This window comes from Homarus americanus, unplaced genomic scaffold (assembly GCF_018991925.1).
Source record: "Homarus americanus isolate GMGI-L3 unplaced genomic scaffold, GMGI_Hamer_2.0 scaffold13284, whole genome shotgun sequence".
Taxonomy (NCBI): domain Eukaryota; kingdom Metazoa; phylum Arthropoda; class Malacostraca; order Decapoda; family Nephropidae; genus Homarus; species Homarus americanus.
Window position 1 is genome coordinate 437,501 of NW_024750842.1, and position 16,891 is coordinate 454,391.

At 47.6% G+C, this 16,891-nt stretch overlaps 1 pseudogene; it reads right to left on the reverse strand.

Moving 5' to 3' along the window:
* LOC121854223 overlaps window positions 1-16,891 on the reverse strand; it is a 108,667-nt pseudogene that overhangs the window by 32,713 nt on the left and 59,063 nt on the right.

Here is a 16,891-nt window from a genome sequence, read left to right on the forward strand (position 1 = left end):
GACAGCTTCTACACCTTAAACAAATTTACGCCTAGGTGGCCCTTGGGCCGGCCATCCTCGGTACACGAGGGGATTAAATTATTATGTGTGTGTGTGAGACACTGGATCACCAAACACCCCCTCCGTCTCTCTCTCTCTCACCATTTCCGCACAGATTTCCTCTCACCCACCCTCTCCTTCCCCACTCCTTCCCACTCAAGCACATTGACCTTCTGCGCACTTAAGTGCAAGAATGAATGAAGCCTGAGTGACCAGTGTTTAACCCTGTAAGGACGTATAACGACTTCTGATTGGTGGAGACAGGTCACGTGATGTAAACATAGAACTGAGTTGGGGGATGTTTCTGATCGCTGATTGGCTGAAAGAGATCACGTAATGTAAACAAATAGGGAGGAGGGAGAGGTGTTGACGACTCCCTCCTCCAGTAGTAATCCCCCCACCACGACTCCCTCCTCCAGTAGTAATCCCCCCACCACGACTCCCTCCCCAAATCCGATCCCATTTCCTCCCCATCATCTTTCCTCCCATAACCCCAACACACAGTCCCCAACCCCATCCCCCTCCACACTCAGTCCCTCCCTACACTCCCACACCCTAATCCCCACACCTCCTCCCTCCCCTCCTCCTCCCTACCCCCCTCCTCCTCCTACCCCTCCTCCTCCTACCCCTCCTCCTCAACCATAAATCCTGCCAGTTGAAGGCAAACATGGCGTCACACCTCCTTCCTTCTCTCCTCCTCCCTTCCTCCCCTCTCTCCCCCTCCCCCCCCTCCCCTCCCTCTCTGAGCGGCTCTCATAAAGGCAAGGCGATCGTCAACAGCACATTAGTGGCTCATTCACTGGCGGTGTGTGGTGACTGTCCCGAGACCCGCCCCTTGTGTGTTGTGTGTGTGTGTGTGTGTGTGTCTGTGTGTGCTACTACTATTACTACTATATTTTTCTAGTCTTAAATTCCTACACACACACACACACACACACACACACACACACACACACACACACACACACACACCTCTACGTCACATCAATTAACATTAATGTATACACACTGAGGTACTTGCTCTTCCCCTTCACTAAGTAGCTTGGTGCTAATTAGTGAACCGCCATACAGGTAATTACCTTAATTAATGAGGTGTGTGTGTTCATAGTAGCTCTCTCTCTCTCTCTCTCTCTCTCTCTCTCTCTCTCTCTCTCCCTAGTTCAGACAATATCTTTCTTTCACACACACACACACACACACACACACACACACACACACACACACACACACACACACACACACACAAATGTTCGCAGCGTGAATATTTAATATAAACTTTTGCATGTCATTACAACATTTTTCTCCGAGTCTCTTTGTGTCTGTGAGAGCATTAACAGCTTCCTCTACCCGTTCATCACGCCTTCTGCACACGTTCTGTACTTGTGTCCAAATAACTGTAATCTCAACACGTTTTAAGACGCGCCACACGTTCTCAACATGAAGGCCCTCATTAATGGGTTCAATACATGATTTACTACGCGTTTACTACATGTTTAACGTGGGGGAGGAGGTAGGTAGGGGAGGGAGGAAGGAGGTGAGAGGGAAGGTGGGAGGAGAAGGGGAGAAGGGGAAGGGGTAGAAGGAAGGAGACAGGAGGGGAGGGAGGGAGAAGAAGAGGAGAGGGAGATCAGTGTGTGTGTGTGTGTGTGTGTGTGTGTGTGTGTGTGTGTGTGTGTGTGTGTGTGTGCGTGTGTGTGTGTGTCACTTACCACTAATCTCCCAACTACTAAACCACGTACACATCCTCACTACTACACCCTGACACCACTACACCCGACACCCCTACACCCCTAACACCACTACACCCTGACACCACCACCCTGACACCACTACACCCTGACACCAGTACCCTGACACCACTACACCCTGACACCACTACACCCTGACACCACTACACCCTAACACCACTACACTGACACCACTACACCCCTGACACCACTACACCCTGACACCACTACACCCTGACACCACTACACCTGACACCACTACACCCTGACACCACTACACCCTGACACCACTACACCCTGACACCACTACACCTGACACCCCTACACCCTGCACCCCTACACCCTGACACCCCTACACCCTGACACCACTACACCCTGACACCCCTACACCCTGACACCACTACCTTGACACCCCTACACCTGACACCACTACCCTGACACCACACACCCGACACCACTACACCCTGACACCACTACACTGACACCCCTACACCCTGACACCACTACACCCTTACACCACTACACCCTGACACCACTACACCCTGACACCACTACACCCCTGACACCACTACACCCTGACACCCCTACACCGACACCACTACACCCTGACACCACTACACCCTGACACCCCTACACTGACACCACTACACCCTGACACCACTACACCCTGACACCACTACTGACACCACTACACCCTGACACACTACCCTGACACCCCTACACCCCTGACACCACTACACCCTGACACCACTACACCCTGACACCACTACACCCTGACACCACTACACCCTTACACCACGAGGACCCCCAGGTGTAGGTATATCACCCCCGCCTCTTCAGTACCTTGTTCTCGCTGACCAGGTGTATCAGGTCACCAATTAAACCGCCTCCCCTACCTGCCACACCTCACCCCTCCCTTCCTTCCTCTCTTGCTTGTTACCTCTTTTCTTTGCTAACTCACTCCTTCCTACGTTACCTCTCTTCCTTCCTTCCTTCCTTCCTTCCTTCCTCCAGCCATAACAGAACCAGTGACCCAATACAGTAGGTAGAAGTAAATGAAATGTGGCGAGTCATACCCGTAGAGTTTAGCTAATATGGGAAGGAAGGAAGGAAGGAAGGAAGGAAGGAAGGAGACATACCCCAAAAACTTGGGAGGTGATGGTGGGCCATAGTCGCCAACCCTCAGGACACGAGGAGGGCAACCCGAGTGTGTGTTTCTTCCCTTATTCCTCGTCATTCTTCTTTCTCTCTTCTTCTCCTTTCTCATCCCTCCTCTCCCCCTCTCTTCCATCCTCTACCTCCCTCTCTCTCTCCTCTCCCACCCCTTTCTTGTTTCTTCCTCTCTCTGCTCCCTTCCTCCTCCTCCAGTTCCCGTCTTCCTGTTCTCTTGTGTAAATATTTTTAACTTCCTTTTGTTTCGGATACCTGACGTCATTATCTCCTGTCACCGTCCTTCGCCTTTCTCACCCGTCTAAAGTGATGCTATACCTGTACCAGGTTCTGCCTGTCCAGCACTCATAGTTGTCTAAAACCTCCTGAACTGTCTAAGGCCTTTACACCTGTCAAAACAAACTCATAAGCGTCTAATGATTCTTTACCCGTCTAAAAAAACGTCCTTAAACCTGTCTATAAAACCTGTACATGTCAAAACACGACCCTACACCTGTCATTAAAATCTGAACCTGTCTAAAAACGACCTAGGTATGGACAGTCGCCACACGGTCACGTTCTGTGCAGCGTTGAGCCGTAAGCAAACATCTCCTTACCACTTTAGGGATATTTTTGACCCACCACGAGAATCTGGTTTGTTCAGGAGCAACACATGGAGATTGACCCCCCCGCCCACCGCCCACCGCCCCTTTCCCATACATACACACACAACATCAACAACGGTACATTCATACATTGTTTGTTTATCCGTTTGTTTGTTTTTATGTATCTCTCTCTCTCTCTCTCTCCTTTGTTACCTCTCACCCTCTACCCCACCCTCTCCACCGTTACCTCTCACTCTCTACCCACCCCACTCTCCACCGTTCCCTCTTCACTTAATCACCTCTCAGGCAGGATCACTGGCAGGTGGCGCCCCCATCACAACACGACGGGCTTACAAGAGAAACATGGGTAATTTTATAATCTCCTGAAAACTATCCTCCCTTTGTCACCCTCTTGCCCTTCCTCCCTTCAGATTATCCCTTCCTGCTTCTCTCCCTTCCACTCTTCTTCTCGTCCTCACTTCCTCCCTCTCTCTCCTTTTCTCCCTTTCCTTCCTTCACACTTCCTTACCCCCTCCCTTCCTCCCTCCCTCCCACTCCCTCTCCTAACTCCCTCCCTCTTTTACTCCTTCCCTTCCCAGTTCCTCCTCTACCTTTCTCGCCCATGCCTCCCCCCCTCTCTCTCTCTCCCTCCCTCCCTCCTTCTCTCCCTCATTCCCTCCCTCTATCCTCACCCTCCCTCTCTCCCTCTCTCCCTCCCTCTCTCCCTCTCCTCATGACCCAGCGTTCAGACCTAAGCCAACACTCAGCTCTGGACACTAACAGGATAACATCAATCTACATAACAATAGAAAACTCCTTCCACTACCACCATCACTACCACCTACCACCACCTACTATCTTCACTACCACCACCACCTACCACCACCACTACCTACAACCATCACCAATCACCACCCTCAACTTTCATAACACACACCTGTAAGACTCCTTCTCTCCCCTTCCCTCCCCCTCTCTCTCTTTCCCTCTCTCTCTCTCCCTCTCACAGGTACACACAGACAACAGACAGGTTCCTCACTTCATCAACCAAGTTTGTAAACACCACAAGACACAGAACACAAAGGTGACTGAGAAAAACCTCCTTTTGTCAATTCACTTCCCGGAACCTCCCGCCACACACACACGCCCACGCCAAGGCTAACACACACACACACACCCCAACACACGCCTCCCATCACGCCCACACACACACACACGCCTCCCACCACGCCCACACACACACGCCAACACACCCCACCCCCTTTTAAAAACAACCATACACAAACAATGTAAACACACACTCCGCGGCGCCTAATATTGACCAACTTGGCAACTGGTACGTGAACGGTTGCCAACTCGTAAATATGACCAGCCACTGTGTATATATGGACCCGCGTGTGTTTGTTTGGGTCACAAGTCGTCGAGGATCACCTGTGTATATATCAGGTACGAGGGTCACTAATTAACGCCACCTGTTGCCTCCTTACCTGGCCCCTATACACCAAGAAGAGTTTAAGGTGACTGGAGATAAATGAAAGTGTGTGTGTGTGTGTGTGTGTGTTGTGGTGTGTGTGTGTGTGTGTGTGTGCATATAATAAGCTCACAACAAGACACGTCACTCTTACCTCTGTTAACCTAACCTAACATAACCCTAACCCAACTTAACCTTAACCTCTTTCTCTCTCTCTCCCCCTCCTCCTCCTCTCTCCCCTCCTCTCCCCCTCCCCTCACACCCCCTCCTCCTCTCTCTCCCCTCACTCCCCTCCCCTCCTCTCCCCCTCCCCTCCCCCTCCCCCCCCTCCCCAACAGTCATGGTCCACCGCCCCCATTATCACAGTTATAATCAACACGTCACCATTTCAATCACATTTTCAATTACGTCAACAACAAAAATTACCAAAGTGGCGGAAAATTAAGTGTGGCTTCAGAGTTGATGAGCTCTCTCTCTCTCTCTCTCTCTCTCTCTCTCTCTCTCTCTCTCTCTCTCCCTCTCTGTTTCTCTTCCGTGTTTACATCATCCCTACGGTACAGCTTCTCATACATACATACATACATACATACATACATACATACATACATACATACATACCTACTGCCAACACCCTACCAGTGCCAGGACAAAGGTCAAGTGCCACTCCAAGTACCTAGAAATGTTCAAGTCATTACAGGATATATTTGAGTCAAACTTACCTTATGGTGTGTGTGTGTGTGTGTGTGTGTGTGTGTGTGTGTGTAAGATTAGTACTCAACAGCCAGTACTCACCACTATGGCGCCCCAGATGCCGTCCTCCACCCTGAAGAAGTGTTAGGAGAAGCCGAGGTCGAGGGAGAACTTCACCAGCAAGTCTATGCAGAACCCTGAACAACACCTGAAGTAGCTGGAGTTACGCATCGCCCACGTTATGTTGACCCTGGGGGGGGAGAGGTCAGAGGTCAGAGGTCAGATATGGTTAAGATAGGAAGGAGGGGAGGGTAAATTGTGGTCAAGACAATGTTGAAACAAACAAGGTTATTAGAGGTCGTGTAAAGGTCATACAAGGTCACTGGGGTCGTAGAAAGGTCATACTAGGTCACTGGGGTCGTAGAAGGGTCATACTAGGTCACTGGGGTCGTAGAAGTGTCAAAGGTCACATTGTAAGGTCAAGTCATTACCGCAAATTGAATTAACCAATCACGGTGACTGAAAAACAACATGACTTGCAAAAAATAGCCAATCACGACGTCGATTACCACCATCACCACCAGCCAATACGGAGACATTATACAAATAACTGGCCAATCAGAGAGGACTTAAGCTTGTTTGGTGGTGGTAATCACACGCCCACACCTGGGATGATTAGTGTAAATAAGGCAGAAGAATGATGACCCAGGAACGAGGAATAATTAATGAAGATGATGATAATAATAATAATAATAACAAAAACAAGAACAACAATAACAATTTAGTCGGAAAGCAAAAAAAAATAAATAAATAATTGGCAAAGAAACAAAATTATTGAATGAAAAAAAAAATTCTGGTGGAAAGAAAAGAAAATTATGAAGGCATAAAACAGTGTAGGGCTGTACTGAGAGCACTGACCCTTGCATCATCTCGTCAGACGCTATCCTGCAGGGGACGCCCTTGTTGGCTGTACACTTGCCCGTCACTGGGTGGGGGGGGTCCATGTTGATGAACGGCGGCTCCTCCATGAAGGTAATCTGACGGAGTAAACGGCACAGTTATAATACATACATACATACATACATACATACATACATACACCTTAACCATACATAAACAACCACTAACACCTGTTGACCCCAATGGCAGACCACCATTAAGTGTCATCGAAAGTACCTCGTGAGTGAGAGAGTGGCGTAGGGACTTACCTTCAGGTGGAACTTCTCGGGATGCCGTTGGGGGGAACGTGAGAGTACCCGGGCCAGACGATGTCCTTCACCTCCAGGCCGGCGCCCTTCTTCCCGGTGCCACACCCCGATCTGTCACGGTAGGGAAGTGAGTACAGGATGGTGGGAAGTGTCACAATAGTATAGTAGGGGGGAGTGCCAGGTTAGTGTCTTACTGGGTTGTGGGAGGGAAAAGAAGGAAAGGAAGGAAGGAAGGAAGGAAAAGGAAAAGAAGTAAAGGAATGAAGGAAGGAAGGAAGGAAGGAAAGGTCATCAATCATCAGGTGAAAATAGAGTGTGTATCACCAGGACAGACCAGCCAGAGGAAGGAAGACATTGCCGACCTCTCAACTCTTCAACGACCATTACAGTATCAATATAATTCGATTACAACACCAAGTTACAGTCCTACAACACGATTACAGCCGCCAATATAATAACAAGTTAATCCTACAAAACGATTACAGCCGCCATTACAGATTCACCAGGAGATTACAGCGAGGATATACTGTAATTTCGAGGCACCAAACCATTATTACAAAGTTACTGAACCTAAAACATGATTACAGCAGCAGGACCAGGGGAATGTTGTCCAATGGGAAGAGGATGAAATACACGTTCTAGGTGTTGACCAATAGGAGAAGAGGATCAAGTAGAGGTTCCAAGGTATCGACCAATAGGAGGACAGGATCAAGTAGAGGTTCCAAGGTATCGACCAATAGGAGAACAGGATCAAGTAGAGGTTCCAAGGTATCGACCAATAGGAGAAAAGGATCAAGTATAGGTTCCAAGGTATCGACCAATAAGAGAACAGGATCAAGTAGAGGTTCCAAGGTATCGACCAATAAGAGAACAGGATCAAGTAGAGGTTCCAAGGTATCGACCAATAGGCGGAGGAGGATCAGAGCTTAATATTCACACTCGCCTGAACTAACACAAAGACGATCCAATTCCCCTCCTGTGCTATGTGAGCTGTTAAGTGAGGCCCCAGGCGACTGTAGACTGTACCAACACCTATACACAAGGGCGAGTCAGTTCCTTATTGTCGTTTATATGCGCATGTGAGGTGAAGGTGCTCATACATACATACATACATACATACATACATACATACATACATACCTTACATACAGGAATGGTGAAAAATCCCTTGAAAAAATATGTAAACTAAACTGATTTTGTAAACATTTAAATCATAATTACATATAAAAATACTGACACACACACACACACACACACACACACACACACACACACACACACACATCCTTCATTAAATCAGGAGTTGAAATTAATTATTCACTAGAGTCCATAATCCAACTAATTATGGATCATCTTGTCGAGAGTAATTTAATTCAGGTTTAAATTTAATCAAGGTTTAACAAGAGACGCAGCTGGGATTACAGATTAATACCAGCCTCATTTAATCAAACCTGGAATATGAAATTATATATATAGTATTTCCTCCTGAACAGATTAATTAAAGGTAACTCAGTCAATGTTACCTTTACTAATTAATTATCATCTGCAATTAACAACTTTTTTAAATTAAATATCAAGTTAAAAAATAAATAATAATAATTTCTGGTTAATTTTATGGATTATCGTGTCTAATTAATCCTAATCTAATCAAAGTCTTAAACTGTTACACCTTGAGAAATCTAATTAACACAAACTAAATCTCTAAACTAATTCTGGCAACTAATTTTAAAAGATGAAAGTCGTCAATATTTAATCTAACCTGAAATTGAAAATATATCTAATTATTCACACAAATTCAATAACGTCGCCACCATAATTAATTAACCCCTCCAAAAAAATCCCAACTAATCCTCAAAGCTAATTAACCTCACCCAGGTAATTAAATATAAATCAACCGGGAAATATAATCGAAATAGTAGACGAAAATTCCTATCTAATTGAGAATTATATATCCCATCCAAGTCTTCGCGTTCCAGTTAATGTGGGTCATTAGCTCGACGGCAACTCATTAACCTGGATTAATTAGGGCCAGTCAACAAAAAAATATTAGGTTATCAATATTAAATAGGGAGTTAATTGGGAGGGTAAATATAGGGAAGATTAATAGGGTGGATATGAATAAAGGAAAGGAATAGGAGGGGAAAATAGGGAAGGAGAGAGAGAGAGAGAGAGAGAGAGATACTGATCACACTAATTATTTTACTACTAATTACTGGCAATCTAGTTCATGATAAGTAATTACTAATTAATATACATGTCTTGTCCGTCTGTCATGAACCAAACTTTAAAAATATTACAGTAAATGTCCAAATATTACCCCCTCACACCCCACACCACACCCCACACCCCACACACACACACACCACACCACCACACCACCACCCTCCCACACCTCCCACCACCACCTAATCCAATCCATTTTAAATTAATTAAATTTTTCCTTCCAATCAACCTGGGCGTCGATAATTAATTACTCAAACCATAATCATTGTCTAAACTAATTACCAGATAATGCAAGTTAATCACACACACACACACACACACACACACACACACACACACCTATATACCTTACACATTTATACTTCATTAACAGAAAACACAAAAGAAAAACAAAATCCCTTGTAAAAATCCATCAAGAGATTCGAGTCACAGAAACAAAAGTCCGCCATTGATTGATTTTTCTTTATTTTTCTTCTTCGTCTTCTTATTCTTTTACTTTATTATTATATTATTATTATTATTATTATTTATTATTATTATTATTATTTATAATCATCAAAATCCTGAAGTAATATCCCAAAAATAATCATCATAACAGGGAGACTAAACTACTCTAACTTAACCTGACCTGAACTAACCTAACCTAACCTAACCTGACCTGACCTGAACTAACCTAACCTGACCTGAACTAACCTAACCTAACCTGAACTCAAGTCACAGCGACAAATAACCACCATTCCATTACCACTGCGGATGATTCGACTTTTTCGGGCTTCGGAAACACATTAATTCGACTCTCCACCTCCCACTTTTGACCTCCTCCCCCCTGGTCCATCCCCAATAAAATCGTTCAGCTCGTTGGTGGAAAAGCGGAATGACTGCATAATGAATCGGGTATTAATGACTGGGAAAAAATATTAAAATGAAAAGTCGACTTGCCAATTCTCGTGGTCATGTAGAATTGGTAAGGGAGGGAGAGAGAGAGGGAGGGAGGGAGGGAGGAAAGGGGGTGAGGTGGGGATGAGGGTAAGGGTGGGAGGGAGGGTAAAGAGAGAAACTTCAAGAGGTCACTCTGACTCCCAACAGGTCGTCTCACACACACACACACACTCCACCTCCTCCCAGGTCAACTGACGGGACATGTCAGGTCGCAGGTTCATGATCTTGAGCTGGACGGCTCACTGGTTGCGTCTGGGTCAAACAGGTTGGGTGTGGGCAGCTCCCCGGTGGTCGATGCTTACATTCTTCAGGAACCTGTAGGGGCGACACAGTACAGCCTTGAGTTAGGTTAGGTTTGGGAAGGTACTTGTTTTAAGAACGTTGAAGATGATTAAATACAGTACACATCACAACCTATAATGAGACAAGGAGGAGGAGGAGAAGGGGTAGGAAGAAAGAAAGAGGGGTGGGGAGGGATAGATGAAGGAGGGATGGAGGGGGATGGAGGGGGCTAGAAGAAAAGAAGCCGACAAGGTAGTAATGAGTTCGTTCACAAGTTTGGGCTTAAGTCAGGGAGGTCGGCTGATGAGGTGGTCAGGTGAGTCAGGGAGGTCAACTGATGATGAGTCAGGTGAGTCAGGAGGTCGGCTGATGAGGGAGGTCGGCTGATGAGAGATGAGTCAGGGTGACGGTAGAGCAGCTTCTGTCATTAGAGAGACATAACCGACCTCCTGTCTTATTAAGCCCGAGTAAAGTGAGAGAGTGGGGAGGGGTCAGGGGGGAGGGGTCAGGGAGGGGTGAGGTATAATAGGGGTAGGTTGGGTGTTACAGTGATTGAGATGGGAGGGAGGGAGGAAGGGAGGGAAGGAAGGAAGGGAGGTAGGGAGGAGGTGAGAGTGAGAGGTAGGGAAGGCTAGGGTGCTTAGGGAGGGAGGAGTCACAAATGGAGAAGGGCAATCACAAAGGGAAGAAGGGAGGGAGGAGGGAGGGAGGGAGGGAGGGAGGGAGGGAGGGAGGGAGGAGGGAGGGAGGGAGGGAGGAGGAAAAGGGAGGGGGAGGGAGGAGGGAGGGAGGGAGGGAGGGAGAGGGGGGAGAGTCATAGTGAGGGGAAGACCTGCAAAGACCACACGACCTGAGACACACACACAAACGGACCTCTGACACCTTGCCAACAGAGCCACGAGGGCACATCATAACAGAGGGCGGCTGTAGGGAGGCAGGTGACACCCCCGTAAACACGAGGACCTAAGATCTCTATTAAGATGGTGGTGGTGGTGTGTGGGGTGTGTGTGTGGTGGTGGGTGTGGTGGTTGTGGTGGTGGTGGTGTGTGGTGGTGGTGTGGTGGTGGTGTGGTGTGTGGTGGTGGTGTGGTGGTGTGGTGGTGTGTGGTGTGTGGTGTGTGGTGGTGGTGGTGTGTGGTGGTGGTGTGTGGTGGTGGGTGGTGTGTGGTGGTGGTGTGTGGTGGTGGTGGTGGTGAGCTAGACACATCCTGTCTCTCGTCATCATACTTTATCTCCAGTTCTATAATTTTCCTCCTTCTGGGACACACACACACACACACACACACACTGCAGCCATCAGTTGACTGATGTGTGGTGTGTGTGTGTGTGTGTGTGTGTGTGTGTGTGTGTGTGTGTGTGTGTGTGTGTGTGTTAGGTGTACATTAAATGCCTAGTTGACTCCCAGGTAAAAGACTTGGACTCACCTGTATCACTACTCACAGGCCACCACACCTGTACCCCAGTAGAGGACCTCCACCTGTCATCACTACAGGTAAACACTAATAACACCCGAGGACTCACCTGTAGAACTTCTCGCCGCCCCTCCACCTGGCGTCCCGGTATACGGGAGGGAGGGGCCAGGTCGGGCACACCCCCCCTGGAGGCCTCGTCCCCCACATGGCCCGCCAGGCCCCACACGAACACCGTCATCGCTGTGGTGATTTCCTCTATCATAGCCTCGTCCGTCGTGTTGAAGTGGACACCTGCAGGAGACGAAGAAGGAGGAGGTATTAAATAAAGTGTTACAGTTTCATCATTAACAGTGTCAAGAACGTAGATGTGACACGTCTTAATCTTCGGGGAACTGGCTGGGTCATACAAAGTCACTAGCAGGGTCACAAAAGGTCATACAAGGTTACGAGTCATACAGGACATAGAAAGGTCACTAACCACATCCATATTCTAAAGTTTAACCTGTAATTTACCTTCCTAGACCTAATAGTATAGTTGAGAGAGAGAGAGAGAGATCACCAACATAACAACAACAACAACAACAGGAGCTTCACAACATAAAATTAGAAATGTGGTTAGGTTAGGTTAGGTGGTGGTGGTGGTGGTGGTTCAACAGCACGACTTTGTTCTTCTGTTCTCCTTGTTTGTCTTCCTTCCCTTCTTCCCTCCTCCTTCCCTTCTTCCCTCCTCCTTCCTTCTTCCCTCCTCCTCCCTTCTTCCCCTCCTCCCTCCCTTCATCTACCCTTACCTACCTTTAACCAAGTCTATTCTCTCACCCCTCATCCATCAGCAACGTAATTCACCACCTTCCTTCACCCACTCATCCATCTGTAATCCACATCATCCATCTCTTTCCCTCACCCTCTCATCCACCTCATCCATCCGTCATCCATCCGTCCCCTGAGGAAGGTCTGGCAGAGGCTATTTTTATCCGGCTGTTAACAACTAGTTCAAGCACCCGAGAAAGACTCCAGGTGCATTATTTCTCGACTCCATTATAATTTACTATATAGTCGTACCTGGGAGAGAGAGAGAGAGAGAGAGAGCTTATGTTGTGCATGTCTATGGATCTCTCTCTCTCTCTCTAAGACTCCAAAATGTTAGTTAGGAGGAAAGAAAAGGAGGGAGAAGAGAGGGGGAAGAGAAGAGGATAGGAGGAGAGGGAGGAGGCGTTAACTTAAACCTCCAAGACTCCAAGACAAGGAAGTTTACTCTCGACCTTCAAGAAAGCTGTCTCCCTCTAATTGAAAGCCATCAGAGGCGGCTGGAGGGGGGGGAGGGAGGAGGGGGGGATGAGGAAGGGAGAGGAAAGAGGAGGGGATACAGGGCGGGGAGTGTACAGGGGTGGAGGGGGTGACAGTGCGTGGGGGGGCACATGTGGTGGAGGGGGGCAGCTGGTGGGGTGGGGGGATACAGTGGGGTGAGGGGTGTACAGTGGGTGGAGAGGGGTACAGTGGGTGGAGGGGGGTACAGTGGGTGGGGGGTGTACAGTGGGTGGAGGGGCGCACAGTGGGTGGCCGCCCCTGACCCGCCTCGTGTACAAGACCTGGGTGCTCATGTCGCGGTTTATTGCCAGCTGGTCGAGGAACAACACAACCCACTTTTAAAATCAACAACATCCAACATTTTTTTTTCACAACAACAAATTCAAGGAAAATATAAACTAACAGTATTGAATTGTTTTGGTGGTGATAAAAATGATTTACTATGACGACCCCATCCTTTTACGACCCCTCATGACGACTACCCCCTGACGACCCCTCCATGACCGTCCACCCAAATTGAGACCCACCTTCCATGACGACCCTCCACTCAAATGACTACCCACCCTTATGAAGACCCACCTTCTATGACGACCCACCCTTATGACGACCCCTCAACCCCCCCTCCAAAAAAAAGGAAGAACCCTGGTTTAATATTTTCCTGGTGGTGTGTCAGGAGTGAGGGGCGAGGGGGGGGGAGGGGGGGGAAGGGGGGCGAGGTGGGAGGGGAATATGATACTGTGGTCGTGTCTTCCAGGCTGTGAGGGATGGGGAGAAGGAGGGAAGGGAGGGAGGAAGGGAAAGGAGGGAAGGGAAGAAAGAGACGAAAATAGAAGGGAGGGGACGCCACTATAAGCAGAAGGCAGGCGTACGTTCGTCTACCTGGCGTACCTATACCTTCGCCCGCCTAAACTAACTCTCCAAGTCTCCTTTTCCTTTATTTTTTCCCTCCCCCAAAATTTCCTTCGACAACAAATTCTCGTCCAACTTTTATGGCGTCATTCAATATTGTCAAATATTTCACAAACTGCACAAAAAGGAGGAAAAATTGACTTCCTCCCCTTCCCCCCCCTGCCTCCCCCGTCTCCTAACCTAACCTAACCAGTCCTATCCTAGCCAATCCTATCCTAACCTAACCAAACCAAATCACAAATCCCCACATGACAACATCTAACGCGGGCAAAATCCAAGGAACAGAGATGACAGGCTTTTGTTATTGGTTAATCCATAGTCTCCCGGAACCAATCAGGTAATAGGACTTCTCTCTGTGGACAAGTTTAATGGTTGATGGACAAGGCAGCGCTGGTACCTCCTCAGTGTTGGTCAGACGCTGCTTGAGGGGTGACGTGTCTACTGGTCCAGAAAGTATATTGGCTTTTAAGGTGAAGAGAGAGAGGGGGGAACTTCAATATTTTCTTTTAGTTTATATTTTTTTTCCTGATCTACAAAGTTGTTCAAGCTCCTTAGAAACTACTTCCAACCAACTTAGAGTGAACCTCTCTATCTTTGTCTCTGGATGGATGGATGAACGGATGAATGAACGGATGAAAAGATGGATGAATGAACGGGTGGACGGACGGATGGGTACGACAGGGGATGAAAATAGACGAGAGTAATTATAGCTGAACGATTACGACAGAGAGGAGCCATAAATCCTAATGGAGAGAGAGAGAGAGAGAGAGAGAGAGAGAGAGAGAGAGAGAGAGAGAGAGAGAGAGAGTATTACAAACTTTTTAGTCTTTCAAATATAAAAAAAAAATATTAATCTCCCCGTCACATGAATAAACAATTTTGGATATACAAAAAAATATTATCACACACACACACACACACACACACATGTTATTATTCCGTTATATATGTATTAATTACGTCATTGGTAAATTTTTAATAGTTGGGAGTGGGAGGGGAGTGGGAGGAGAGTAGGAGGTGGGGTGGGGAAATGAGAGGGATGGTGAGTGGGGTAGGGAGTGCAAAGAGGAGAGTGGTGATGGAGGAAGGGAAATAAAAGGGGCGATAGGAAGGGTGGGGAGGAGGAGGAGGAAATTAAACCACTAAGGAGTAAGGATATATGAAGAAGGAGGAAGGAAGGACGCAGAATGACGCAGAATGACGCAGGAGGAGGAAGGAAGGAAGGTCGAACAAGGATGAGTACTCACCTAACATACCGACGGGGAACTCCTGAGGGGCCTCGGCGTTGGTCTGGATGACACTCTGGGTCACTATCCACAGGTAGTTGGTGCCTGGAGGAGGGGCAGAAGGAGGGTGGAGCATTAGGCAGTGTTTATAGGTGTACTGAGAGAGAGAGAGAGAGAGAGAGAGAGAGAGAGAGAGAGAGAGAGAGACAGACAGACAGACAGACACAGACCAAATAAGCACTATAAATAGCTGTTATACAGATGGTCAATAAACAATAATTATATCCCTGCTGCTGTGGGAGGTCAAGAGGTCAAGGTGAGCCATCTGTGGGAGGTCAAGAGGTCAAGTTGAACCATCTGTGGGAGGGTAAAAGCCGTAGGATCCATCTGTGAGAGGTCAAGAGGCCAGAGTCACCCACCTGTGAGGCCGAGTTTGGCAGCGGTGGCCAGGATGTTGGCGGCCTCAGAGCGGGTGGAGTAGAGGAAGAGGATTCTGGCCTCCGAGCTGACCAACTCCAGGAGGTCGGTCTCTGGGTCACTGACTCGTACGGTGTTGGTGATGGTGAACCTGTGGTGGAGATGGTGGAGATTAGTGGTGGAGGGAGGGAGAGTCAAGCTAAGCTCTCTCACACCTTACTTACGTCACCTGTCTCACGCCCATCTTCACTATGCAAACATCACGCACCCACCCTCACCCACCCACCCACCCCCACCCACGCACCCACCCTCACACCCCAACCCACACACCCACCTCACCACCCACCCACCTCTACCCTGTAAGTTGAGTTATATTAGGGTAAATTAAGCTATTTGTCTGGATGGAGTGGATAGGCTAGGTTAGCTTAGGATAGGGTAGGATAGGACAGGATAAATCTACCCACCCCTCCCCCCCCCGTGTATAACTTCCACACATTCCGGGTATAAAGGCCTTATCTCCAATGTTTACACTGACGTCATCATCACCATGGCAACGGGGACGCCAAAAACAGCTGAGAGAAGGAAATGGCGAAGACTATTGAACAGACGAAGTTCTATTGGTTGACGCTCTCTGTCTGATTGGTCGGGGACGCAGGGTGACGGTAACTGTCTATTATTAACTAGACGGAAGCAAGACGCGAGTTTAATATATTGTCAAGGGGGAAATTTGATTCAGAAGGGGAAAAAAATTAATATGAATGTGATGGGAAATTGACTTGTTCATTATGGTGTGTGTGTGTCTGTGTGTGTGTGTGTGTGTGTGTGTGTGTGTCTGTGTGTGTGTGTGTCTGTGTGTGTGTGTCTCCCTAACTTTATCTCTTTCTCTCTCTAGTTCGTTTTGTCTTTCCCATAGTCTCTCTGTCTCTCTCTCTCTCCCTTCATATCTCCCATCTTCCCTATTTCTGTCCCCCTTCTTCCACCCTATTCCTTCTACCTCCATTTTCCTTCAATCTCCCTCTCTCCCTCATCCTCCTCTCCCTCACCCACCTCTCCCTCTCCTTCACCATAAATAGGATAAAAAAAATATTCAAAAAATATTCCTGATAAAGTTAAAAAAAAACATAAAATGATTGATAAACATTTGCCAGGTCCGCCACAGTCCCGGTAAAGGTATTTGTGTGAGCTAAAAAAAGGTATTTGTGTGAGCTAAAAAAAGGTATTTGTGTGAGCTAAAATATACATAGTGTTGATAGGGGGGGGGGATATTTGTGACGTCACTAGCCTAATTATAG